Here is a 26687-nt window from a genome sequence, read left to right as displayed (position 1 = left end):
TGCATCTCATTTCACTCAGTCACTGCATCCCATTTCACTCAGTCACTGCATCCCATTTCACTCAGTCACTGCATCCCCTTCACCATAGTCACTGCATCCCATTTCCATCAGTCACTGTTTCCCGTATCTCACAGACAGTGCATTCATTGCTTCTCATTTTACTCAGTCTCTGCAGCTCATGTCGCTCTGTCACTGCATCCAATTTCCATCAGTCAGTGCATCTCATTTCACTCAGTCAGTGCATCTCATTTCACTCAGTCACTGCATCGCATTTCACTCAGTCACTCCTACCCAGTACCTCAGTCACTGCATCCCATTTCCCTCAGTCACTGCATCACATTTCAATCAGACACTGCATCTCATTTCACTCAGTCACTGCACCTCATGTCACTCAGTCACTGCATCCAATTTCCATCAGTCACTGCATCCCATTTCACTCAGTGATGCATCCCATTTCACTCAGTGACTGCATCCCAATTCACTCAGTGACTGAATCACATTTCACTCAGTCAATGCATCGCATTTCACGCAGTCATGGCATCCCATTTCACTCAGTCACTGCATCCCATTTCACTCAGTCACTGCATCTCCTTCAACACAGTTACTGCATCCCATTTCCCTCAGTCACTGCATCCCATTTCCCTCAGTCACTGCATCTCATTTCCCTCAGTCACTGCATCCCATTTCCCTCAGTCACTGCATCTCATTTCTTTCAGTCACTGCGTCCCATTTCCTTCAGTCACTGCAACCCATTTCCCTCAGTCAATGTATCCCATTTGCATCGGTCACTGCATCCCATTTGCATCAGTCACTGCATCCCATTTCACACAATCACTGCATCCCATTTCACTCAGACAATGCATCTCATTTCCTTCAGTCACTGCATCCCATTTCCCTCAGTCACTGCGTCCCATTTCCATCAGTCACTGCATCACATTTCCGTCAATCAACGCATCCCATTCCCGTCAGTCAAGGCATCCCATTTCCGTGTGTCACTGCATTCCAATTCACTCAGTCACTGCATCGCATTTCCCACAGTCACTGCATCCCATTTCCATCAGTCACTATATCCCATTTCCATCAGTCATTGCAACCCATTTTCCCTCAGTCACTGCATCTCTTTTCCCACAGTCACTGCATCCCATTTCCATCAGTCACCACATCCCATTTCCATCAGTGATTGCGACCCATTTTCCCTCAGTCACTGCATCTCATTTCCCACAGTCACTGCATCCCATTTCCATCAGTCACTACATCCCATTTCCATCAGTGATTGCAACCCATTTTCGCTCAGTCACTGCATCCCATTTCCCTCAGTCACTGCATCTCATTTCCCTCAGTCACTGCATCTCATTTCACTCAGTCACTGCATCCCATTTCACTCAGTCACTGCATCCCCTTCACCATAGTCACTGCATCCCATTTCCATCAGTCACTGTTTCCCGTATCTCACAGACAGTGCATTCAATGCTTCTCATTTTACTCAGTCTCTGCAGCTCATGTCGCTCTGTCACTGCATCCAGTTTCCATCAGTCAGTGCATCTCATTTCACTCAGTCAGTGCATCGCATTTCACTCAGTCACTGCATCACATTTCACTCAATCACTCCTTCCCAGTACCTCAGTCACTGCATCCCATTTCCCTCAGTCACTGCATCCAATTTCCTTCAGTCACTGCATCCCATTTCACTCAGTGATGCATCCCATTTCACTCAGTGACTGCATCCCAATTCACTCAGTGACTGAATCACATTTCACTCAGTGACTGCATCACATTTCACGCAGTCACTGCATCCCATTTCACTCAGTCACTGCATCCCATTTCACTCAGTCACTGCATCTCCTTCAACACAGTTACTGCATCCCATTTCCATCAGTCACTGTTTCCCGTATCTCACAGACGCTGCATTCAATTTCCCACACTCAGTGCATCCCATTTCCCATAGTCACAGCATCCCCTTGCCCTCAGTCTCATCATTTCATTTCACTCAGTGATTGCATCCTTCTTCCCACAAATAATGCACCCCATTTCCCTTGGTCACTGCATCCCATTTCCGTCGGTCACTGCATCTCATTTCACACGGTCTGTGCATCCCATTTCCCTCAGTCACTGCATCCGATTTCACTCAGTCACTGCATCCCATTTCACCCAGTGATGCATCCCATTTCACTGAGCGACTGTATCCCATTTCACTCAGTGACTAAATCACATTTCCCTCAGTCACTGCATCACATTTCACTCAGTCACTGCATCCCATTTCACTCAATCACTGCATCTCCTTCACCACTGTCACTGCATCACATTCCCATCAGTCACTGTTTCCCGTATCTCACAGACGATGCATTCAATTTCCGACACTCACTACATCCCATTTCCCATAGTCACAGCATCTCCTTTCCCTCAGTCTCTGCATCGCATTTCACTCAATGATTGCATCCTCCTTCCTACAAATACTGCATCCCATTTCCCTCAGTCACTGCATCCCATTTCCCTCAGTCGCTGCATCGCATTTCACTCAGTCACTGCATCGCAATTCACTCAGTCACTGCATCCCATATCACTCAATGCTTCACTTTACACTCAGTCAGGGCATCCCATTTCCATCAGTCACTGCGTCCCATTTCCTCAGTCACTGCATCTCCTTTCCACAGTCACGGCAATCCCATTTCACTCAGTCACTGCATCCCATTTCCCACAGTGACTGCATCCCATTTCCCACAGTCGCTGCATCCCATTTCCCTCAGTCACTGCATCCCATTGCCCAAAGTGACTGCATCCCATTTCCCACAGTCACTGCATCCCATTTCCCTCAGTCACTGCATCCCATTGCCCTCAGTCACTGCATCCCATTGCCCTCAGCCACTACATCCCACTTCACTCAGTCAGTGCATCTCCTTTCCACTATCACGGCAATCCCATTTCCCACTGTCACTGCATCCCATTTCCTCAGTCACTGCATCTCCTTTCCACAGTCACGGCAATCCCATTTCACTCAGTCACTGCATCCCATTTCACTCAGTCACTGCATCCCATTTCCCACTGTCACAGCATCCCATTTCCCACAGTGACTGCACCCCATTTCCCACAGTCACTGCATCCCATTTCCCTCAGTCACTGCATCCCATTGCCCTCAGTCACTGCATCCAATTTCCCACAGTGACTGCATCCCATTTCCCACAGTGACTGCATCCCATTGCCCTCAGTCACTGCATCCCATTGCCCTCAGTCACTGCATCCCACTTCACTCAGTCACTGCATCTCCTTTCCACAGTCACGGCAATCCCATTTCACTCAGTCAGTGCATCCCATTTCCTCAGTCATTGCATCTCCTTTCCACAGTCAGGGCAATTCCATTTCACTCAGTCACTGCGTCCCATTTCACTCAGTCACTGCATACCATTTCCCACTGTCACTGCATCCCATTTCCCAGTCACTGCATCCCATTTCCCTCAGTCACTGCATCCCATTTCCTTCAGTCACTGCATCCCATTGTCCTCAGTCACTGCATCCCATTTCACTCAGTCACTGCATCCCATTTCACTCAGTCACTGCATCCCATTACCCTCAGTCACTGCATCCCATTAACTTCAGTCACAGGATCCCATTTCAAACAGACACTGCATCCCAATTCCGTCAGTCACTGCATCCCATTTCCCTCAGTCACTCACTGCATACCATTTTCATCAGTCACTGCATCTCATTTCACTCAGTCACTGCATCCCATTTCCCTCAGTCACTGCATCCCATTTCCCTCATGTCACTGCATCCCATTTCCCTCAGTCACTGCATCCCACTTCCCTCAGTCAGAGCATCCCATTTCACTCAGTCACTGCATCCCATTTCCCTCAGTCACTGCATCCCATTTCCCTCATGTCACTGCATCCCATTACCGTCAGTCACTCCATCCCATTTCCCACATTCGCAGCATCCTATATCCCACAGACACTGCATTTCCTTTCCTTAAGACACTGCATCGCATTTCACTCAGTCACTGCGTCCCATTTCACGCAGTCACTGCAACCCATTTCACTCAGTCAGTGCAACCCATTTCGCTCAGTCACTGCATCCAATTTCCGTCAGTCACTCCATCCCATTTCCCTCAGTCGCAGCATCCCATTTCCCACAGACACAGCATTTCATTTCCCTAAGCCACTGCATCCCATTTCACTCAGTCACAGCACCCCAAGCCCGCTCGGGCACTGCATCCCTATTAACTCAGTCACTCCTTCCCAGTACCTCTGTCACTGCATCCCATTTCACTCAGTCACTGCTTCCATTTCCATCAGTCACTGCATCCCATTACCCTCAGTCCCAGCATCCCATTTCCCACAGACACTGCATTTCATTTCCCTAAGTCACTGCATCTCATTTCCACCAGTCACTGCTTCCCATTTCATTCCCCACTGCATATCATTTCACGCAGTCACTGCATCGCATTTCACTCAGTCACTGCATCCCATTTCACTCAGTCACTGCATCCCATTCCACTCAGTCACTGCATCCCATTACCTCAGTCACTGCATCTCCTTTCCACAGTCATGGCAATTCCATTTCACTCAGTCATTGCGTCCCATTTCACTCAGTCCTGCCGTCCCATTTCCATCAGTCACTGCATCCCATTTCCCACTGTCACTGCATCCCATTTCCCAGTCACTGCATCCCATTTCCCTCAGTCACTGCATCCCATTTCCCTCAGTCACTGCATCCCATTTCCTCAGTCACTGCATCTCCTTTCCACAGTCACGGCAATTACATTTCACTCAGTCACTGCGTCCCATTTCACTCAGTCACTGCGTCCCATTTCAATCAGTCACTGCATCCCATTTCCCACTGTCACTGCATCCCATTTCCCAGTCACTGCATCCCATTTCCCTCAGTCACTGCATCCCATTTCCCTCAGTCACTGCATCCCATTACCCTCAGTCACTGCATCCCATTACCCTCAGTCGCAGCATCCCATTTTCCACAGACACTGCATTTCCTTTCCCTTAGTCACTGCATCTCAATTCCACTAGTCACTGCATCCCATTTCACTCCCCACTGCATCCCATTAAACTCAGCCACTGCATCCCATTTCCCTCAGCCACTGCATCCCAGTTCACAAAGTCACCGCATCCCAGTTCACACAGTCACCACATCCCAGTTCACAAAGTCACCGCATCCCAGTTCCGACAGTCACTGCATCCCAGTTCCATCAGTCACTGTATCCGATTTCTATCAGTCACTGCGCGCATTTCACTCAGTCACTGCACCTCATTTCACTCATTCACTGCATCCCATTTCACTCAGTCACTGCTTCCATTTCCATCAGTCACTGCATCCCATTACCCTCAGTCACTGCATCCCATTACCCTCAGTCACTGCATCCCATTACCCTCAGTTCCAGCATCCCATTTCCCACAGACACTGCATTTCATTTCCCTAAGTCACTGCATCTCATTTCATAGAACATAGAACATGGAACATAGAACATAGAACAGTACAGCACAGAACAGGCCCTTCAGCCCACAATGTTGTGCCGACCATTGATCCTCATGTATGCACCCTCAAATTTCTGTGACCATATACACGTCCAGCAGTCTCTTAAATGACCCCAATGACCTTGCTTCCACAACTGCTGCTGGCAACGCATTCCATGCTCTCACAACTCTCTGCGTAAAGAACCTGCCTCTGACATCCCCTCTATACTTTCCTCCAACCAGCTTAAAACTATGACCCCTCGTGCTAGCCATTTCTGCCCTGGGAAATAGTCTCTGGCTATCAACTCTATCTATGCCTCTCATTATCTTGTATACCTCAATTAGGTCCCCTCTCCTCATCCTTTTCTCCAATGAAAAGAGACATGGCTCAGTCAACCTCTCTTCATAAGATAAGCCCTCCAGTCCAGGCAGCATCCTGGTAAACCTCCTCTGAACCCTCTCCAAAGCATCCACATCTTTCCTATAATAGGGCGACCAGAACTGGACGCAGTTCACCAGTCACTGCATCCCATTTCACTCCCCACTGCATCTCATTTCACGCAGTCACTGCATCGCATTTCACTCAGTCACTGCATCCCATTCCACTCAGTCAGTGCATCACATTTCACTCAGGCACTGTATCCCATTTCCCTAAGTCACTGCACCCCAAGCCCGCTCGGGCACTGCATCCCTCTTAATTCAGTCACTCCTTCCCAGTACCTGAGTCACCGCATCGCATTTCACTCAGCCACTGCATCCCAGTTCACACAGTCACCGCATCCCATTTCAAACAGTCACTGCATCTCATTTCACTCATTCAATGCTTCACCATCCACTCAGTCACCGCTTCCCATTTCCCACAATCACTGCATCTCCTTTCCTCAGTCACTGCATCCCATTTCACTCAGTTACTGCAGGCCATTTCTCTCAGTCACTGCATCACAGTACGCTCAGTCACAGCATCCCATTTCCCTCAGACACTGCATCCCATTTCCCTCAGACACTGCATCCCATTTCCATCAGTCACTGCATCCCATTTCCATCAGTCACTGCATCCCATTACCCTCAGTCATTGCATCCCATTTCACTCAGTCACTGCATCCCATTTCCCATAGTCACTGCATCTCCTTTCCTCAGTCACAGTATCCCATTTCACTCAGTCACTGCATCCCATTCCCCTCAGTCACTACATCCCATGACCCTGAGTCACAGTATGCCATTTCCCACAGTCACTGCATCCCATTTCCCTCAGTCACTGCATCCCATTTCACTCAGTTACTGCAGGCCATTTCTCTCAGTCACTGCATCCCATTACCATCAGTCACTACATCCCATTACCCTCAGTCACTGCATCACAGTACGCTCAGTCACAGCATCCCATTTCCCTCAGACACTGCATCCCATTTCCCTCAGACACTGCATCCCATTTCCATCAGTCACTGCATCCCATTTCCATCAGTCACTGCATCCCATTACCCTCAGTCATTGCATCCCATTTCACTCAGTCACTGCATCCCATTTCCCATAGTCACTGCATCTCCTTTCCTCAGTCACAGTATCCCATTTCACTCAGTCACTGCATCCCATTCCCCTCAGTCACTACATCCCATGACCCTGAGTCACAGTATGCCATTTCCCACAGTCACTGCATCCCATTTCCCTCAGTCACTGCATCCCATTTCACTCAGTTACTGCAGGCCATTTCTCTCAGTCACTGCATCCCATTACCATCAGTCACTACATCCCATTACCCTCAGTCACTGCATCACAGTACGCTCAGTCACAGCATCCCATTTCCCTCAGACACTGCATCCCATTTCCCTCAGACACTGCATCCCATTTCCATCAGTCACTGCATCCCATTTCCATCAGTCACTGCATCCCATTACCCTCAGTCATTGCATCCCATTTCACTCAGTCACTGCATCCCATTTCCCATAGTCACTGCATCTCCTTTCCTCAGTCACAGTATCCCATTTCACTCAGTCACTGCATCCCATTCCCCTCAGTCACTACATCCCATGACCCTGAGTCACAGTATGCCATGTCCCACAGTCACTGCATACCATTTCCCACAGTCACTGCATCCCATTTCCAACAGTGACTGCATCCCATTGCCAACAGTCACTGCATCACATTTCCAAGAGTCAGTGCATCCCATTTCACTCAGCCACTGCATCCCATTTCCCGCAGTCACTGCATCCCACATCACTCAATCACTGCCGGCCATTTCACTCATTGACTGCATCCTATTTCACTCTGACACTGCGTCCCGTTTCCCTCAGTCACTGCATCCCATTACCGTCCGTCACTCCATCCAATTACTGTCAGTCACCGCATCCCATTTCGATCAGTCACTGCATCCCATTTCCACCAGTTACTGCATCCCATTTCACTCAGCCACTGCAGCCCATTTCACGAAGACAGTGCGTCCCATTTCTCTCAGCCACTGTATCCCATTTCCCTCAGTCACTGTACTCCAAGCCCGCTCGGGCACTGCCTCCCCATTAACTCAGTCACTCCTTCCCAGGACCTCAGTCACTGCATCCCATGTCCCACAAAAACTGCATCCCATTTCCATCAGGCACTGCAGCTCATGTCACTCTGTCACTGCATTCAATTTCCATCAGTCACTGCATCTCATTTCACTCATTAACTGCATCCCATTTCAATCAGACACTGCATCCCATTCCACTCAGTCACTGCATCCCATTACATTCAGTCACTGCAACCCATTTCACTCAGTCAGTGCATCACATTTCACTCAGGCACTGTATCCCATTTCCCTAAGTCACTGCACCGCAAGCCCGCTCGGGCACTGCATCCCTATTAATTCAGTCACTCCTTCCCAGTACCTCAGTCACTGCATCGCATTTCACTCAGTCACTGCATCCCTTTTCACTCAGTCACTGCATCCGTTTCCATCAGTCACTGCATCCCATTACCCTAAGTCGCAGCATACCATTTCCCACAGACACTGCATTTCCTTTCCCTAAGTCACTGCATCTCATTTCCACCAGTCACTGCATCCCATTTCACTCCCCACTGCATCCCATTTCACTCAGCCACTGCATCCCATTTCACTCAGCCACTGCATCCCATTTCACTCAGCCACTGCATCCCAGTTCACATAGTCACCGCATCCCAGTTCACACAGTCACCACATCCCAGTTCACACAGTCACCGCATCCCAGTTCCGTCAGTCACTGCATCCCAGTCACTGCATCCCACTTCCATCAGTCACTGCATCCCATTTCACTCAGTCACTGCATCCCATTTCACTCAGCCACTGCATCCCATTTCACTCAGCCACTGCATCCCATTTCACTCAGCCACTGCATCCCAGTTCACATCGTCACCGCATCCCAGTTCACACAGTCACCACATCCCAGTTCACACAGTCACCGCATCCCAGTTCCGTCAGTCACTGCATCCCATTTCCATCAGTCACTGCATCCCATTTCACTCAGTCACTGCGCGCATTTCACTCAGTCGATGCATCTCATTTCACTCAGTCACTGCATCCCATTCCACTCAGTCACTGCATCCCATTCCACTCAGTCACTGCATCCCATTCCATTCAGTCATTGCATCCCATTTCACTCAGTCAGTGCATCACATTTCACTCAGGCACTGTATCCCATTTCCCTAAGTCACTGCACCCCAAGCCCGCTCGGGCACTGCATCCCTATTAATTCAGTCACTCCTTCCCAGTACCTGAGTCACTGTATCGCATTTCACTCAGCCACTGCATTCCAGTTCACACAGTCACCGCATCCCAGTTCACACAGTCACCGCATCCCAGTTCACACAGCCACTGCATCCCATTTCAAACAGTTACTGCATCTCATTTCACTCATTCAATGCTTCACATTCCATTCAGTCACCGCTTCCCATTTCCCACAGTCACTGCATCTCCTTTCCTCAGTCATTGCATCCCATTTCACTCAGTCACTGCAGGCCATTTCCCTCAGTCACTGCATCCCATTACCATCAGTCACTACATCCCATTACCCTCAGTCACTGCATCACAGTACGCTCAGTCACAGCATCCCATTTCCCTCAGACACTGCATCCCATTTCCATCAGTCACTGCATACCATTTCCATCAGTCACTGCATCGCATTTCACTCAGTCACTGCATCCCATTTACCTCAGTCACTGCATCCCATTTTCCTCAGTCACTGCATCCCATTTCCCTCAGTCACTGCATCCCACTTACCTCAGTCACTGCATCCCACTTACCTCAGTCAGTGCATCCCATTTCACTCAGTCACTGCAACCTATTTCACTCAGTCACTGCTTCCCATTTCGTTCAGTTACTGCATCCCATTTCCGTAAGTCACTACATCCCATTTCGTTCAGTCACTGCACCACAGTACGCTCAGTCACAGCATCCCATTTCCATCAGTCACTGGTTCCCGTATCTCATAGACGCTGCATTCAATTTCCGACACTCACTGTATCCCATTTCCCACTGCATCTCATTTCAATCAGTGATTGCATCCTACTTCCCACAAATCCTGCATCCCATTGCCAACAGTCACTGCAATCCATTTCCAACAGTCACTGCATCCCATTTCCAAGAGTCAGTGTATCCCATTTCACTCAGACACTGCATTCCATTTCCCTCAGTCACTGCATCCCAAATCACCCAATCACTGCAGGCCATTTCACTCAGTGACTGCATCCCATTGCACTCATTGACTGCATCCCATTTCACTCTGAATCTGCGTCCCGTTTCCCTCGGTCACTGCATCCCATTACCATCCGTCACTCCATCCAATTACTGTCAGTCACCGCATCCCATTTCGCTCAGTCACAGCATCCCATTTCCCTCAGACACTGCATCCCATTTCACTCAGTTACTGCAGGCCATTTCTCTCAGTCACTGCATCCCATTACCATCAGTCACTACATCCCATTACCCTCAGTCACTGCATCACAGTACGCTCAGTCACAGCATCCCATTTCCCTCAGACACTGCATCCCATTTCCCTCAGACACTGCATCCCATTTCCATCAGTCACTGCATCCCATTTCCATCAGTCACTGCATCCCATTACCCTCAGTCATTGCATCCCATTTCACTCAGTCACTGCATCCCATTTCCCATAGTCACTGCATCTCCTTTCCTCAGTCACAGTATCCCATTTCACTCAGTCACTGCATCCCATTCCCCTCAGTCACTACATCCCATGACCCTGAGTCACAGTATGCCATTTCCCACAGTCACTGCATCCCATTTCCCTCAGTCACTGCATCCCATTTCACTCAGTTACTGCAGGCCATTTCTCTCAGTCACTGCATCCCATTACCATCAGTCACTACATCCCATTACCATCAGTCACTACATCCCATGACCCTCAGTCACAGTATGCCATTTCCCACAGTCACTGCATCCCATTTCCAACAGTGACTGCATCCCATTGCCAACAGTCACTGCATCACATTTCCAAGAGTCAGTGCATCCCATTTCACTCAGCCACTGCATCCCATTTCCCGCAGTCACTGCATCCCACATCACTCAATCACTGCCGGCCATTTCACTCATTGACTGCATCCTATTTCACTCTGACACTGCGTCCCGTTTCCCTCAGTCACTGCATCCCATTACCGTCCGTCACTCCATCCAATTACTGTCAGTCACCGCATCCCATTTCGATCAGTCACTGCATCCCATTTCCACCAGTTACTGCATCCCATTTCACTCAGCCACTGCAGCCCATTTCACGAAGACAGTGCGTCCCATTTCTCTCAGCCACTGTGTCCCATTTCCCTCAGTCACTGTACTCCAAGCCCGCTCGGGCACTGCCTCCCCATTAACTCAGTCACTCCTTCCCAGGACCTCAGTCACTGCATCCCATGTCCCACAAAAACTGCATCCCATTTCCATCAGGCACTGCAGCTCATGTCACTCTGTCACTGCATTCAATTTCCATCAGTCACTGCATCTCATTTCACTCATTAACTGCATCCCATTTCAATCAGACACTGCATCCCATTCCACTCAGTCACTGCATCCCATTACATTCAGTCACTGCAACCCATTTCACTCAGTCAGTGCATCACATTTCACTCAGGCACTGTATCCCATTTCCCTAAGTCACTGCACCGCAAGCCCGCTCGGGCACTGCATCCCTATTAATTCAGTCACTCCTTCCCAGTCACTGCATCACAGTACGCTCAGTCACAGCATCCCATTTCCCTCAGACACTGCATCCCATTTCCCTCAGACACTGCATCCCATTTCCATCAGTCACTGCATCCCATTTCCATCAGTCACTGCATCCCATTACCCTCAGTCATTGCATCCCATTTCACTCAGTCACTGCATCCCATTTCCCATAGTCACTGCATCTCCTTTCCTCAGTCACAGTATCCCATTTCACTCAGTCACTGCATCCCATTCCCCTCAGTCACTACATCCCATGACCCTGAGTCACAGTATGCCATTTCCCACAGTCACTGCATACCATTTCCCACAGTCACTGCATCCCATTTCCAACAGTGACTGCATCCCATTGCCAACAGTCACTGCAATCCATTTCCAACAGTCACTGCATCACATTTCCAAGAGTCAGTGCATCCCATTTCACTCAGCCACTGCATCCCATTTCCCGCAGTCACTGCATCCCACATCACTCAATCACTGCCGGCCATTTCACTCATTGACTGCATCCTATTCACTCTGACACTGCGTCCCGTTTCCCTCAGTCACTGCATCCCATTACCGTCCGTCACTCCATCCAATTACTGTCAGTCACCGCATCCCATTTCGATCAGTCACTGCATCCCATTTCCACCAGTCACTGCATCCCATTTCACTCAGTCACTGCATCCCGTTTCCCTCAGTCACTGCATCTCCTTTCCTCAGTCACAGAATCCCATTTCACTCAGTCACTGCATCCCATTCCCCTCAGTCACTACATCCCATGACCCTGAGTCACAGTATGCCATTTCCCACAGTCACTGCATCTCCTTTCCCTCAGTCACTGCATCCCATTTCCCACAGTCACTGCATCCCATTTCCCACAATCACTGCATCCCATTTCCAACAGTGACTGCATCCCATTGCCAACAGTCACTGCAATCCATTTCCAACAGTCACTGCATCCCATTTTCAACAGTGACTGCATCCCATTGCCAACAGTCACTGCAATCCATTTCCAACAGTCACTGCATCCCATTTCCAAGAGTCAGTGTATCCCATTTTCACTCAGCCACTGCATTCCATTTCCCTCAGTCACTGCATCCCAAATCACTCAATCACTGCAGGCCATTTCACTCATTGACTGCATCCCATTTCACTCATTGACTGCATCCCATTTCACTCAGCCACTGCGTCCCAATTCCCTCAGTCACTGCATCCCATTACCGTCCGTCACTCCATCCAATTACTGTCAGTCACCGCATCCCATTTCGATCAGTCACTGCATTCCATTTACACCAGTTACTTCATCCCATTTCACTCAGCCTCTGCATCCCATTTCACTAAGACAGTGCATCCCATTTCTCTCAGCCACTGTATCCCATTTCCCTCAGTCACTGTACTCCAAGCCCGCTCGGGCACTGCATCCCTATTAACTCAGTCACTCCTTCCCAGGACCTCAGTCACTGCATTCCATGTCCCACAGTAACTGCATCCCATTTCCATCAGGCACTGCAGCTCATGTCACTCTGTCACTGCATCCCATTTCCCTCAGTCACTGCATCCCATTTCCATCAGTCACTGGTTCCCGTATCTCACAGACGCTGCATTCAATTTGCGACACTCACTGTATCCCATTTCCCACTGCATCTCATTTCAATCAGTGATTGCATCCTACTTCCCACAAATACTGCATCCCATTTCGCTCAGTCACTGCTTCTCATTTCACTTGGTCACTGCATCCCATTTCCCTCAGTCACTGCATCCCATTTCCCTCAGTCACTGCATCTCATTTCCGTCAAACAATGCATCTCATTTCACTCAGTCACTGCTTCCCATTTCACTCAGTCAGTGCATCGCATTTCACTCAGTCACTGCATCCCATTTCACTCAGTCACTGCATCCCAATTCCCTCAGTCACTGCATCCCAATTCCCTCAGTGATGTGTCCCATGTCACTCAGTGACTGCAACACATTTCACTCAGTGACTGCAACACATTTCACTCTGACACTGCATCCCATTTCACTCAGTCACTGCATCCCATTTCACTCAGTCACAGGACCACATTTCACTCAGTCACTGCATCCCATTTCACTCAGTCACTGGATCTCCTTCACCATAGTCACTGCATTCCATTTCCATCAGTCACTGTTTCCCGTATCTCACAGGCGCTGCATTCAATTTCCCACACTCACTGCATCCCATTTCCCAGAATCACAGAGTCTCCTTTCCCTCAGTCTCTGCATCGCATTTCACTCAGTCAATGCATTCCACGTCCCTCAGTCACTGCAACCCATTTCCTTCAGTCACTGCATCTCATTTCACTCAGTCGCTGCATCCCATTTCCCTCAGTAAATGCATCCCATTTCCCTCAGTCAATGCATCCCATGCCCCTCAGTCACTGCATCCCATTTCACTCAGTCAGTGCGTCCCAAGTCCGCTCGGGCATTGCACCCCCATGAACTCAGTCACTCCTTCCCATTACCTCAGTCACAGAATCCCAGGTACTGCATCACATTTCCATCAGATACTGCAGCTCATGTCACTCTGTCACTGCATTCAATTTCCATCAGTCACTGCATCCCATTTCACTCAGTCACTGCATCTCCTTCGCCACAGTCACAGCATCCCATTTCAAGCAGTCACTGCATCACATTTCACTCAGTCACTGCATCGTATTTTACTCAGTCACTGCATCCCATTTCACTCAATGACTGCATCTCCTTCCCCACAGTCACTGCGTTCAATTTCCATCAGTCACTGTTTCCCGTATCTCACAGACGCTGCATTCAATTTCCCACACTCACTGCATCCACATTTCCCATCGTCACAGTATATCCTTTCCCTCAGTCACTGCATCCCATGTCCCACGGTAACTGCATCACATTTCCATCAGTCACTACATCTCATTTCACGAATTCACTGCATCCCATTTCACGCAGTCACTGCATCCCATTCCCCTCAGTCACTGCATCTCATTTCACTCGGTCACTGCATCCCATTTCCCTCAGTCACTGCATCCTAATTCCCTCAGTCACTGCATCCCATGTCCCTCAGTCACTGCATCCCATTTCACTCAGTGATGCGTCCCATTTCACTCAGTGACTGCAACACATTTCACTCAGTGACTGCATCCCATTTCACTCAGTCACTGCATCACATTTCACTCAGTCACTGCATCCCATTTCACTCAGTCACTGCATCTCCTTCACCATAGTCACTGCATTCCATTTCCATCAGTCACTGTTTCCCGTATCTCACCGGCGCTGCATTCAATTTCCCACACTCACTGCATCCCATTTCCCAGAATCACAGAGTCTCCTTTCCCTCAGTCTCTGCATCACATTTCACACAGTCAATGCATCCCATGTCCCTCAGTCACTGCATCCCATGTCCCTCAGTCACTGCATCCCATTTCTCTCAGTCACTGCATCCCATTTCCCTCAGTCACTGCATCCCATTTCCCTCAGTCAATGCATCCCATGTCCCTCAGTAACTGCATCCCATTTCACTCAGTCAGTGCGTCCCTTTTTGGTCAGGCACTGTATCCCATTTCCCTCAGTCACTGCACCCCAAGCCCGGTCAGGCACTGATTCCCTATTAACTCAGTCACTGCATCCCATTTCCCTCAGTCACTGCATCCCATGTCCCTCAGTCACTGCATCCCATGTCCCTCAGTCACTGCATCCCATTTCACTCAGCCAGTGCATCACATTTCACTCAGTTACTGAATCACATTTCACTCAGTGACTGAATCACATTTCACTCAGTCACTGCATCCCATTTCACTCAGTCACTGCATCACTTTTCACTCTGTCACTGCATCTCATTTCCATCAGTTACTCCATCATATTTCCATCAAACAGGCATCTCATTTCACTCAGTCACTGCATCGCATTTCACTCAGTCACTGCATCACATTTCACTCAGTCACTGCATCACATTTCACTCAGTCACTGCATCTCATTCACCATAGTCACTGCATTCCATTTCCAACGGTCACTGTTTCCTGTATCTCACAGGCGCTGCATTCAATTTCCCACACTCACTGCATCCCATTTCCCATAGTCACAGCATCTCCTTTGCCTCAGTCTCTGCATCGCATTTCACTCAGTCAATGCTTCCCATGTCCCTCAGTCACTGCATCCCATGTCCCTCAGTCACTGCATCTCATTTCACTCAGTCACTGCATCTCATTTCACTCAGTCACTGCATCCCATTTCCCTCAGTCACTGCATCTCATTTCACTCAGGCACTGTATCCCATTTCCCTCACTCACTGCACCCCAAGTCCGCTCGGGCACTGCATCCCCATGAACTCAGTCACTCCTTCCCAGTACCTCAGTCACTGCATCCCATTTCCCTCAGGTACTGCATCACATTTCCATCAGATACTGCAGCTCATGTCACTCTGTCACTGCATCCCTTTTCCCTCAGTCACTGCATCCCATTTCACTCAGTCACTGCATCTCATTTCCCTCAGTCACTGCATCCCATTTCACGCAGTCACTGCAACACATTTCACTCAGTCACTGCATCACATTTCACTCAGTCACTGCATCGTATTTTACTCAGTCACTGCATCGTATTTTACTCAGTCACTGCATCCCATTTCACTCAATCACTGCATCTCCTTCACCACAGTCACTGCATCCAATTTCCATCAGTCACTGTTTCCCGTATCTCACAGACGCTGCATTCAATTTCCCACACTCACTGCATCCCATTTCCCATCGTCACAGCATCTCCTTTCCCTCAGTCTCTGCATCGCATTTCACTCAGTGATTGCATCCCATTTCACTCAGTCACTGCATCCTATTTCACTGAGCCACTGCATCCCATTTCACTCAGTGACTGCATCACAGTTCACTCAGTGACTGAATCACAGTTGACTCAGTGACTGAATCACAGTACACTGAGTGAGTGCATCATATTTCACTCAATGAAGGAATCACATTTCACTCAGTGACTGAATCACATTTCACTGAGTCACTGCATCCCATTTCACCCAGCCACTGCATCGCATTTCACGCAGTCATTGCATCCCATTTCACTCAGTCACTGCATCCCATTTCCCATCGTCACAGCATCTCCTTTCCCACAGTCTCTGCATCTCATTTCAATCAGTGATTGCATGCTACTTCCCAAAAATAGTGCATCCCATTTCGCTCAGTCACTGCATCTCATTTCACACGGACACTGGATCCCATTTCCCTCAGTCACTGCATCCCATTTCCCTCAGTCACAGCATCTCATTTCCGTCAGTTACTGCATCATATTTCCATCAAACAATGCATCTCATTTCACTCAGTCACTGCAGCTCACGTCACTCTGTCACTGCATCCAATTTCCATCAGTCCGTGCATCTCATTTCACTCATTCACTGCATCGCATTTCACTCAGTCACTGCATCGCATTTCACACAGTCACTGCAGCTCATGTCACTCAGTCACTGCAGCTCATGTCACTCTGTCACTGCATCCACTTTCCATCAGTCAGTGCATCCACTTTCCATCAGTCAGTGCATCTCATTTCACTCAGTGATTGCATCACAGTTCACTGAGTCACTGCATCAGAGTTCACCCACTGACTGAATCACAGTTCACTCAGTGAGTGCATCACATTTCACTCAGTGACGGAATCACATTTCACTCAGTGACTGAATCACATTTCACTCAGTGACTGCGTCCCATTTCCCTCAGTCACTGCATCCCATTTCCCTCAGTCACTGCATCCCAGTTCCCTCAGTCACTGCATCCCAGTTCCCTCAGTCGCCGCCTCCCATTTCACTCAGTCACTGCATCCCATTCCACTCAGTCACTGCATCTCCATCAACACAGTCAGTGCATCCCATTTCCATCAGTCACTGTTTCCCTTATCTCACAGACGCTGCATTCAATTTCCCACATTCACTGCATCCCATTGCACATAGTCACAGCATCTCCTTGCCCTCAGTCTCAGCATCTCATTTCACTCAGTGATTGCATCCTTCTTCCCACAAATACTGCATCCCATTTCCCTCAGTCACTGCATCCCATTTCACTCGGTCAGTGCATCCCATTTCACTCGGTCAGTGCATCCCATTTCACTCAGTCACTGCATCCCATTTCCCTCAGTCACTGCATCACATTTCCATCAGACACTGCAGCTCATGTCACTCTGTCACTGCATCCAATTTCCATCGGTCACTGCATCCCATTGCACTCAGTGATGCATCCAATTTCATGCAGTCACTGCATCCCATTTCACGCAGCCACTGCATCCCATTTCACGTCGCCACTGCATCACATTTCACTCAGTCACTGCATCACATTTCACTCAGTCACTGCATCACATTTCACTCAGTCACTGCATCACATTTCACTCAGTCACTGCATCCCATTTACTCAATCACTGCATCTCCTTCACCACAGTCACTGCATCACATTTCCATCAGTCACTGTTTCCCGTATCTCACGGACGATGCATTCAATTTCCCACACTCATTGCATCCCATTTCCCTCAGTGACTGCATCCCATTTCCCTCAGTTTCTGCATCCAATTTCCATCAGTCACTGCATCCCATTTCACCTAGTCCCTGCATCTAATTGCACTCAGTGATGCATCCCATTGCACTCAGTGACTGCATCGCATTTCACTCAGTGACTGCAACCCATTTCACGCAATCACTGCATCCCATTTCCCTCAGTCACTGCATCCCAATTCCCTCAGGTCACTGCATCCCATTTCATTCAGTCACTGCATCCCATTTCACCCAGTCAGTGCGTCCCTTTTCGGTCAGGCACTGTATCCCATTTCCCTCAGTCATTGCACCCCAAGCCCACTCGGGCACTGATTCCCTATTAACTCAGAAACTCCTTCCCAGTCCCTCTGTCACTGCAGCTCATGTCACTCTGTCACTGCATCCCATTTCCCTCAGTCACGGCATCCAATGTCCCTCAGTCACTGCATCCCATTTCCCTCAGTCACTGCATCCCATGTCCCTCAGTCACTGCATCCCATTTCACTCAGTCACTGCATCCCATTTCACTCAGTCACTGCATCTCATTTCACTCAGCCACTGCATCCCATTTCACTCAGTCACTGCATCACAGTACACTCAGTTACTGAATCACAGTACACTCAGTGAGTGCATATTACATATTTCACTCAGTGACGGAATCACATTTCACTCAGTGACTGAATCACATTTCACTCAGTCACTGCGTCCCATTTCACACAGTCATTGGATCCCATTTCACGCAGTCACTGCATCGCATTTCACGCAGTCACTGCATCGCATTTCACGCAGTCACTGCATCCCTCTTCACACAGCCACTGCATCCCTCTTCACACAGCCACTGCATCCCATCGCACACAGCCACTGCATCCCATTTCACTCAATCATTGCATCCCATTTCACTCAATGCTTCACTTTTCACTCAGTCAGGGCATCCCATTTCCATCTGTCACTGCGTCTCATTTCCTCAGTCACTGCATCTCCTTTCCACAGTCACGGCAATCCAATTTCACTCAGTCACTGCATCCCATTGCCCTCAGTCACTGCATCCCATTTCCTCAGTCACTGCATCTCCTTTCCACAGTCACGGCAATCCCATTTCACTCAGTCACTGCATCCCATTTCACAGAGTCACTGCATCTCCTTTCCATCAGTCACTGCGCCCCATTTCACTTAATCACTGCGTCCCATTTCCATCAATCACTGCATCCCATTTCCCAGTCACTGCATCCCATTTCCCTCAGTCACTGCATCCCATTGTCCTCAGTCACTGCATCCCATTTCACTCAGTCACTGCATCCCATTAACTACAGTCGCAGGATCCCATTTCAAACAGACAGTGCATCCCATTTCCGTCAGTCACTGCATCCCATTTCCATCAGTCACTGCATCCCGCTCACTCAGTCTCGGCATCTCATTTCCCTCAGTCACTGCATCCCATTTCCCTCAGTCACTGCATCCCATTTCCCTCAGTCACTGCATCCCATTTCACTCAGTGACTGCAACACATTACACTCACTGACTGCAACCCATTTCACTCAGTGACTGAATCACATTTCACTCAGTCACTGCATCCCATTTCAAGTAGTCACTGCATCCCATTTCATTCAGCCTCTGCATCACATGTAACTCAGTCAGTGAATCCCATTTCACTCAGTCAGTGCTTCCCATTTCACTCAATCACTGCATCCCATTTCACTCAATCATTGCATCTCCTTCACCACAGTCACTGCATCCCATTTCCAACAGTCATTGTTTCCCGTATCTCACAGACGCTGCATTCAATTTCCCACACTCACTGCATCCCATTTCCCACAGTCACAGCATAACCTTTCCCTCAGTCTCTGCATCGCATTTCACTCAGCTGTTGCATCCCATGTCCCTCAGTCACTGCATCACATGTCCCTCAGTCACTGCATCCCATGTCCCTCAGTCACTGCATCCCATTTCCCTCAGTCACCTCATCTCATTTCACTCAGTCACTGCATCCCATTTCACGCAGTCACTGCATCCCATGTCCCTCAGTCACTGCATCCCATGTCCCTCAGTTACTGCATCCCATTGCCATCAGTCACTGCATCTCATTTCACTCAGTCAAAGCATCCCATTTCCCTCATTCACTGCATTCCATTTCACTCAGTCAATGTATCTCATTTCACTGAGTCACTGCATCCCATTTCACTCAGTCACTGCATCCCATTTCACTCAGTCACTGCACCCCAAGCCCGTGTGTCACAGGATCCGATGTCCCTCAGTCACTGCATCCCATTTCACTCAGTCAGTGCGTCCCTTTTCGGTCAGGCACTGTATCCCACTTCCGTCAGTCACTGCAACCCAAGCCCGCTCGGGCACTGATTCCCTATTAACTCAGTCACTCCTTCCCAGTACCTCAGTCACTGCATCCCATGTCCCTCAGTCACTGCATCCCATGTCCCTCAGTCACTGCATCCCATGTCCCTCAGTCACTGCATCCCATTCCACTCAGCCAATGCATCGCAGTGACTGAATCACAGTTCACTCAGTCACTGCATCCCATTGTCCTCAGTCACTGCATCCCATTTCCATCAGTCACTGCATCCCATTTCCCACAGTCACTGCATCGCCGTTCCTCAATCACTGCATGCTATTTCACTCAGTCTCTGCAGCCCATTTCACCTCAGTCACTGCATCCCATTACCATCAGTCACTGCATCCCATTACCATCAGTCACTACATCCCATTACCCTCAGTCACAGCATCCCATTTCACTCAGTCACAGCATCCCATCTCCATCAGTCACTGCATCCCATTTCACTCAGTCATTGTATCTCACTCCATACGTGCACCACTATGTAAAAAATCCGGTCCATTTTAAATCTTCCCTCTCTCATTTTTAACCTATTCCCTCCAGTTTTGGATTCCAGCAACCCGGGGAAAAGATCTTGGCTGTTCGCTCTATCCACGTCCCTCGTAATTGTATAAACTTCTATATGGTCAGCACTGAACTCCAAAGTTCCAAGAAATAGCTGCCTGTTCAAGCCCACGGTATACCTCCAAACTCCGATGCTGGTAACATCCTTGTAGATCTTCTCTGGACCCTTTCAAGTTTACAACATACAACAATACAGCGCAGAACAGGCCCTTCGGCCCTCAATGTTGCGCCGACATCCTTCCTCTCGCAAGGAGACTAAAATCGATTGCAGTATTCCAAAAGCAGCCGAACCAACGTCCTATATGGCTGCTAAGTGATCTCCCAACTCCTATCCTCAATGCACTGACCGATAAAGGCGAGCACACCAAATGTCTCCTTCATATCCTTTCTACCGGTGGCTGTACTTTGATGCAACTACGAAACTGCACTCCAGTGTCTCTTTATTAAGCAACACTCCCCACAACCTTCAGTGTAAGCGTGCTGCCCTGATTTGCCTTTCCAAAATGTAGCACCTGACGTTTGTCAAACCTCAACTCCATCTGCCATTCCTCAGTTTATTGGCCCTTGTCAATGTCCCATTGTATTCTGAGGTGACCTTCTTGGCTGGCTACTACACCTTCAATCATTGGGAAACTTACTAACCACACCTTCTATTTTCATGTCCAAATCATTGCATCACTTCAACTCCCCCTCCCGCTCCCTGAATGACATGTCCATCCTGGGCCTCTTCCAGGGTCACAACCAAACCACCCAGAAACTGGAGGAGCAGCACCTCATATTCCGCCTCGGGAGCTTCCAACTCAATAGCCTCAATGTGGACTTGGCCACCCTCAAAATCTCCCCACCCGCCAGCCTCATCCCAAGACTAGTTCCTCCCCTCATCCCCGCCTCCATGACCTGTCCGCCTTCTCTCCCACCTATCCACTCCTCCCACCTCACTGACCAACTCCCACCACTGCTTGGAATTATTCTTCTTTTCACACTTCATCAGCTCGACGTTATTTCTAAAATCTATTTTCCAATTGTTGGAAAAAGTGAGATAAAGAGAAGTAAAAGAAGTTACATTCTTACCACTCGGGAAATCTCTGAATATTCTTCTGTTGAAAGGCCGCCAAGGAACGATGCAATTCTTTTGTCACAAATGCTGTGAGGGAGACATCTTTTTCGGTTCCACTAACTCCAGCCTAAGGAAGACAAACCCATGTAACATATCTAGTGACTTAAAGCATACTCTATTGTTGCCCAAGGTGGAGAGCTGGATGAACACAGCAGGCCAAGCAGCATCAGAGAAGCAAGAAAGCTGATGTTTCGGGACGAGACCCTACTTCAGAAAATTGGCGCTGGAGAACCTGAGATAACAAGGTGTAGAGCCGGATGATACTGCTTGGCCTGCTGTGTTCATCCAGCTTTACACCTTCTTATCTCAGATTCTCCAGCATCTGCAGTTCCTACTGCCTCTATTGTTGCCCTTTCACTTGACTGAACTAATATGAGCCACTAGTTATGTTTAGGCTCGTGTAATCTTACGGTTATTGGCCTGTACAAAATCCTGAATTAATTTTGATTGACTGACGGGAGGAGAGATGAATTTTATAGAAATTTTTGTTTTCTACCAAGTTGCAGAGGGCATCGTGGGCGATTGAAGGACAGTGTTATTATCCTCCAGGTCTGTGGACTGCATCGTTACCAACTTGCCTATTTGCATATACATACAATATTCATTCTGTACCAATGAAACATAATAAACCAATACTGCGTACTAAAAACAACCCTCACATATCAATGGAAATTTAAATATTTATCATAGAGTTTGAAGGATTGAATTCAATGATACAAAGCAAAAACCAGTGAAGATGAGTGCAGTTGGTCAGCACTTTTGCCACGAAGTGGAGGTTGGCAGTTTGAGGCCACCCAGGAACAAGCAAGCTCTGTCTAACTCCAAGGGCAGCACGGTGGCTCAGTGGTTAGCACTGCTGACTCACAGCGCCAGGGACCCAGGTTCGATCCCACCGTTGGACGATTTTCTGTGCGGAGTTTGTACATTCTGCCCATGCCTGCATGGGTTCCTGCTGGGTGCTCTGGTTTCCTCCCACAGTCCAAAGATGTGCAGGCTCAGTGTATGGGCCATGCCAAACTTGCCCATTGTTTTTAGGGATGTGTAGATTATGTGTGTTAGTCATGGGAAATGTAGGGATACTGAGGAAAGGGTCGGGGGATGAGTCAGGGTGAGACGCTCTTTGGAGGGTGGCCGTGGACTTCTTGGGTCAAAATGGGCTTGTTTCCACACCGTAGGGATTCTATGATATGGAAGTATCTTTTGAAGTGGACATTCGTGGGTATGCTATAACAGAGACCATGAAATACTGCACAACAAATATTTGGAACTAGACTGTCAATTCAGACATAGCATCAAAAGAGGTCATGGAAGTCGTCACCGATATAAAGCAGGATTGATGAAAATCCAGCAGGAAATGGTGTCAAAAGGCACAGTATCTTTTATTCATCTCCAGTTACTTTGTCCAAGGCACCGGATGCTGGCAGGATTGAAACATTTAAGAAATGCTTCACAAATCACATATAAGGACCTGCACATCTTTGAACAATGGGAGGAAACTGCAGCACCTGGCGGAAGCCCCTCGCAGACGCGGGGAGGACGTGTCAATTCCACACAGATAGTTACCCAAGACTGGAATCTCAATTGGCTCCCCAGTGCATGAGCAGCTCTAACCACTGAGCAACTACCTTGACCAGAAGGGGTTTTATAAGCGCATACATTATTTCCATTAAGACAGATCCAATCCTCTATGTCCAATCAAAACAACATATTGTAGATATCATGACAACAATCATAAATGATTTTGAATAAGTAAATCAAAAAACTTGAAATAGTTTCCAAGCCTAAATGCTAGATATGTTGCAGTTAAGATGAATAGCGCAACAACAAAAAGGCCATATTTTATGTGACCATCGGTAACACTTGAAAACTTGCAACAATTTGTCGCCAGTAGTGCTCTGAAGTGGCTTGATGGTGCCCTCCTTCATACACTGGAATGAAACTCCAAAGATCACAAATTCTCCTTCAATACCATGTTGTAACAGTGACTGCATCAACCTGTGTTTATGCGCCTGACTGGAAACCCACACAACATGCATAAACAAAAAAATAATCTCAGGTGATAGGAGAAAAAAATGTATGTATGCAACGTCTTTGAAAAGCAATTATTTGTCGCGGCTGCAAGCCCATAAGGAATCTCGTTTCACAGATTATATTCATTTGCACTGCAGGTCATGCCAGTCAGAATCAGTTTTCGTTTCATGACAGATAACTAAAATGTCCATTGCAATGAACTTTGGTTGATCAGAAGATTTAAAGTAAGGACTATGTCTTGTGTGAGCTGACGGCATTAGGGGATGGAGAAGGTACACGCACTGCTGGCATCTTGACACCATTGAATGAGCAAGCGTGGACGCAAAGGTTGTAACAGCTAACAATTGTACAGGCAATATCTTTTGAGCTCCTTCCGAGCAGGCCTGTAATACTCTCAAGCTGTGCTAGACCCTCACTTCCTCCACCTTACGTACGCTGCTTTTTCTTTTTCACAAGAAGCACCTCTATACCCGTCATCCAAGGCTCCTTAATCTTACCCCTTCTTATCTGTCTCAGAGGAACAAATTTATACATCACTCGCAACAACTGCTCCTTGAACAGCCTCCACATGTCTGCTGCGCCCTTTCTGTGGAACAATTGCTCCCAATCTGTACTTCCCAACTCCTGTCTGATCGCATCATAGTTTCCTTGACCCCAGTGAAATATCTTCCCCTGGTAACTGCTCCTTTCCCTTTCCATGGCTATGGTAAATGGGAGGCTCTTGCGGTCACTGTCGCCAAAGTGTTCTCCCACCACGAGATCTGACACCTGTCCTGGCTCATCGCCGAGCACCAAATCCAAAATGGCCTCCCGCCTCGTCGGCCTGTCCACAAACTAAGTCAGGAAACCCTCCTGAACACACCTGACAAAAACGGCTCCATCCAAACCATCTGCACTGAGGAGGTTTCAATCTATATTGGGAAAGTTGAAGTCACCCATAACAACAACCCTGATACGTTTGCACTTTTCAACAATCTGCCGGCCAATGAGTTCTTCGATCTCCCAACTGCTATTTGGGGTCTGCAGAAAACCCCCAGTGAAGTGACTGCTGCCTTGCTGTTCCGAACTTCCACCCACACTGACTTAGTCGACAAACCTTCCTTGGCAACCTCAGCCCATACAACCGCAGTAGACGAGTCCTCAAAGGTTCTTTCAGCTGCGTTATACTGTCCTTGACCAACAAAGCCACACCTCCCCCTCTTTTACCACCTTCCCAGACCTTATGAAAGATCGAAACCCGAGAACCTGCAACATCCATTCCTGACCCTGCTCTATCCATGTCTCCGAAATGGCCACAACATCGAAGTCCCAGGTACCTATCCAAGCTGCAAGCTCACCTACATTATTCCGGATACTCCTGGCATTAAAGTCGTCACACTTCAATCCAGCTTGCTGTCAGCCAGCACACTTCTGTGACAGTGAGGTCCTGACCAAGTCCTCCCTATGCTCACCCTCCTGTGTACTAGGACTACACCTCAGTTTCCAATCCCCCTTCTGAGCTCGTTTAAATCCAACCGAATGGCACTAGCCAATTTCCCACCCAGGATATTCGTGACATCACAGAACCTGGCACCTGGTAGGCAACACACCAATCGTGAGTCTCTTTCGTTCCCGGCAAATCTTCTATCAGTCCCTCTAACTATTGAGTCCCCAATGACTATCACTCTCTTCCTATCCCCGCTTCCCTTCTGTGCAAGAGGGACAGACTCTGTGCCAGAGACCTGCACCCTACTGCATACCCGTGCTAAGTCATCCCCCGGAACAGTATCCAAAATGGTATAGTTGTTTTTCAGGGGAGCTACTGCAGGGGATTTCAGGGGAACGACCACAGGGAAAGGTTAGTCAAGCTACACCGGGTAAACGTGCATTTTTGGCTGAAGAAACATGTGTTTCAATGTGAGCTCATGGAAGAAGCCATGGAGTCAAAGCTAAACATTTCGGCAAGAAGACAACCATTCTTAAAAGCAGCATACAGCGTGAAAAAGAAATGAGCTGCTTTAATATCCACTTAAAATTTATGTGGAATATCAGATGGAATTTTCTTATTGACTCCATTGTGCAATCATGTCGAGCTAAAAATGTTAACTGCATTAATTAATACTAACCAGAAACGGACTTTGTAGTAAATGGTTTGACGATTTTCTGTATCTGGAACATCCCTTTTCCTTCTCGAACGAAGATCGTACCAACCTATGGTACCAAACTGTGAGTCAAACGGATGGGACACATAATCTTTAAATTCCTCATCAAAACAGTCTCATCGTATGGTTCTGTGCAATAAAAGAGAAAGAATAAACATGTTTCCCACAATTTTGCTGATGTTTACGAACAGAATGCTCAAATTCAAAAAGTTTGGGCTGGCATGTCTGCTTCCTCCAGCCTGTTTAAACTGTTACATTCAATGTGAAATTTGTGATAAGTTTTAGCACACAGGTCTATGTGATCTGCGCCACCACCTTCTATTAGTCATACATGCTTTCCCCCTCTTCCTGTGATACATTCCTTGAAGTGTTCATTGA

At 48.2% G+C, this 26687-nt stretch overlaps 1 protein-coding gene across 1 annotated transcript in view; it reads right to left on the bottom strand.

Annotated features, from left to right (window-relative positions):
* Positions 1–26418, bottom strand: part of LOC132209459 (utrophin-like) — a 134228-nt gene extending 107810 nt beyond the window's left edge. Inside the window, exons 1-2 of the mRNA XM_059644514.1 lie at positions 26274–26418; positions 22092–22204 (exon numbers count right to left, since the gene is read on the bottom strand). The gene's annotated coding sequence lies outside the window, so the exon portion shown is untranslated. The remainder of the gene's footprint in view (positions 1–22091; positions 22205–26273) is intronic.
* Positions 26419–26687: the final 269 nt, after the last annotated feature.

The sequence above is a fragment of the Stegostoma tigrinum genome, unplaced genomic scaffold (assembly GCF_030684315.1).
Source record: "Stegostoma tigrinum isolate sSteTig4 unplaced genomic scaffold, sSteTig4.hap1 scaffold_96, whole genome shotgun sequence".
Classification (NCBI taxonomy): Eukaryota; Metazoa; Chordata; class Chondrichthyes; order Orectolobiformes; family Stegostomatidae; genus Stegostoma; species Stegostoma tigrinum.
The sequence above is the reverse complement of the archived record's forward strand: the minus strand, read 5'-3'. Positions and strand labels throughout refer to the sequence as shown.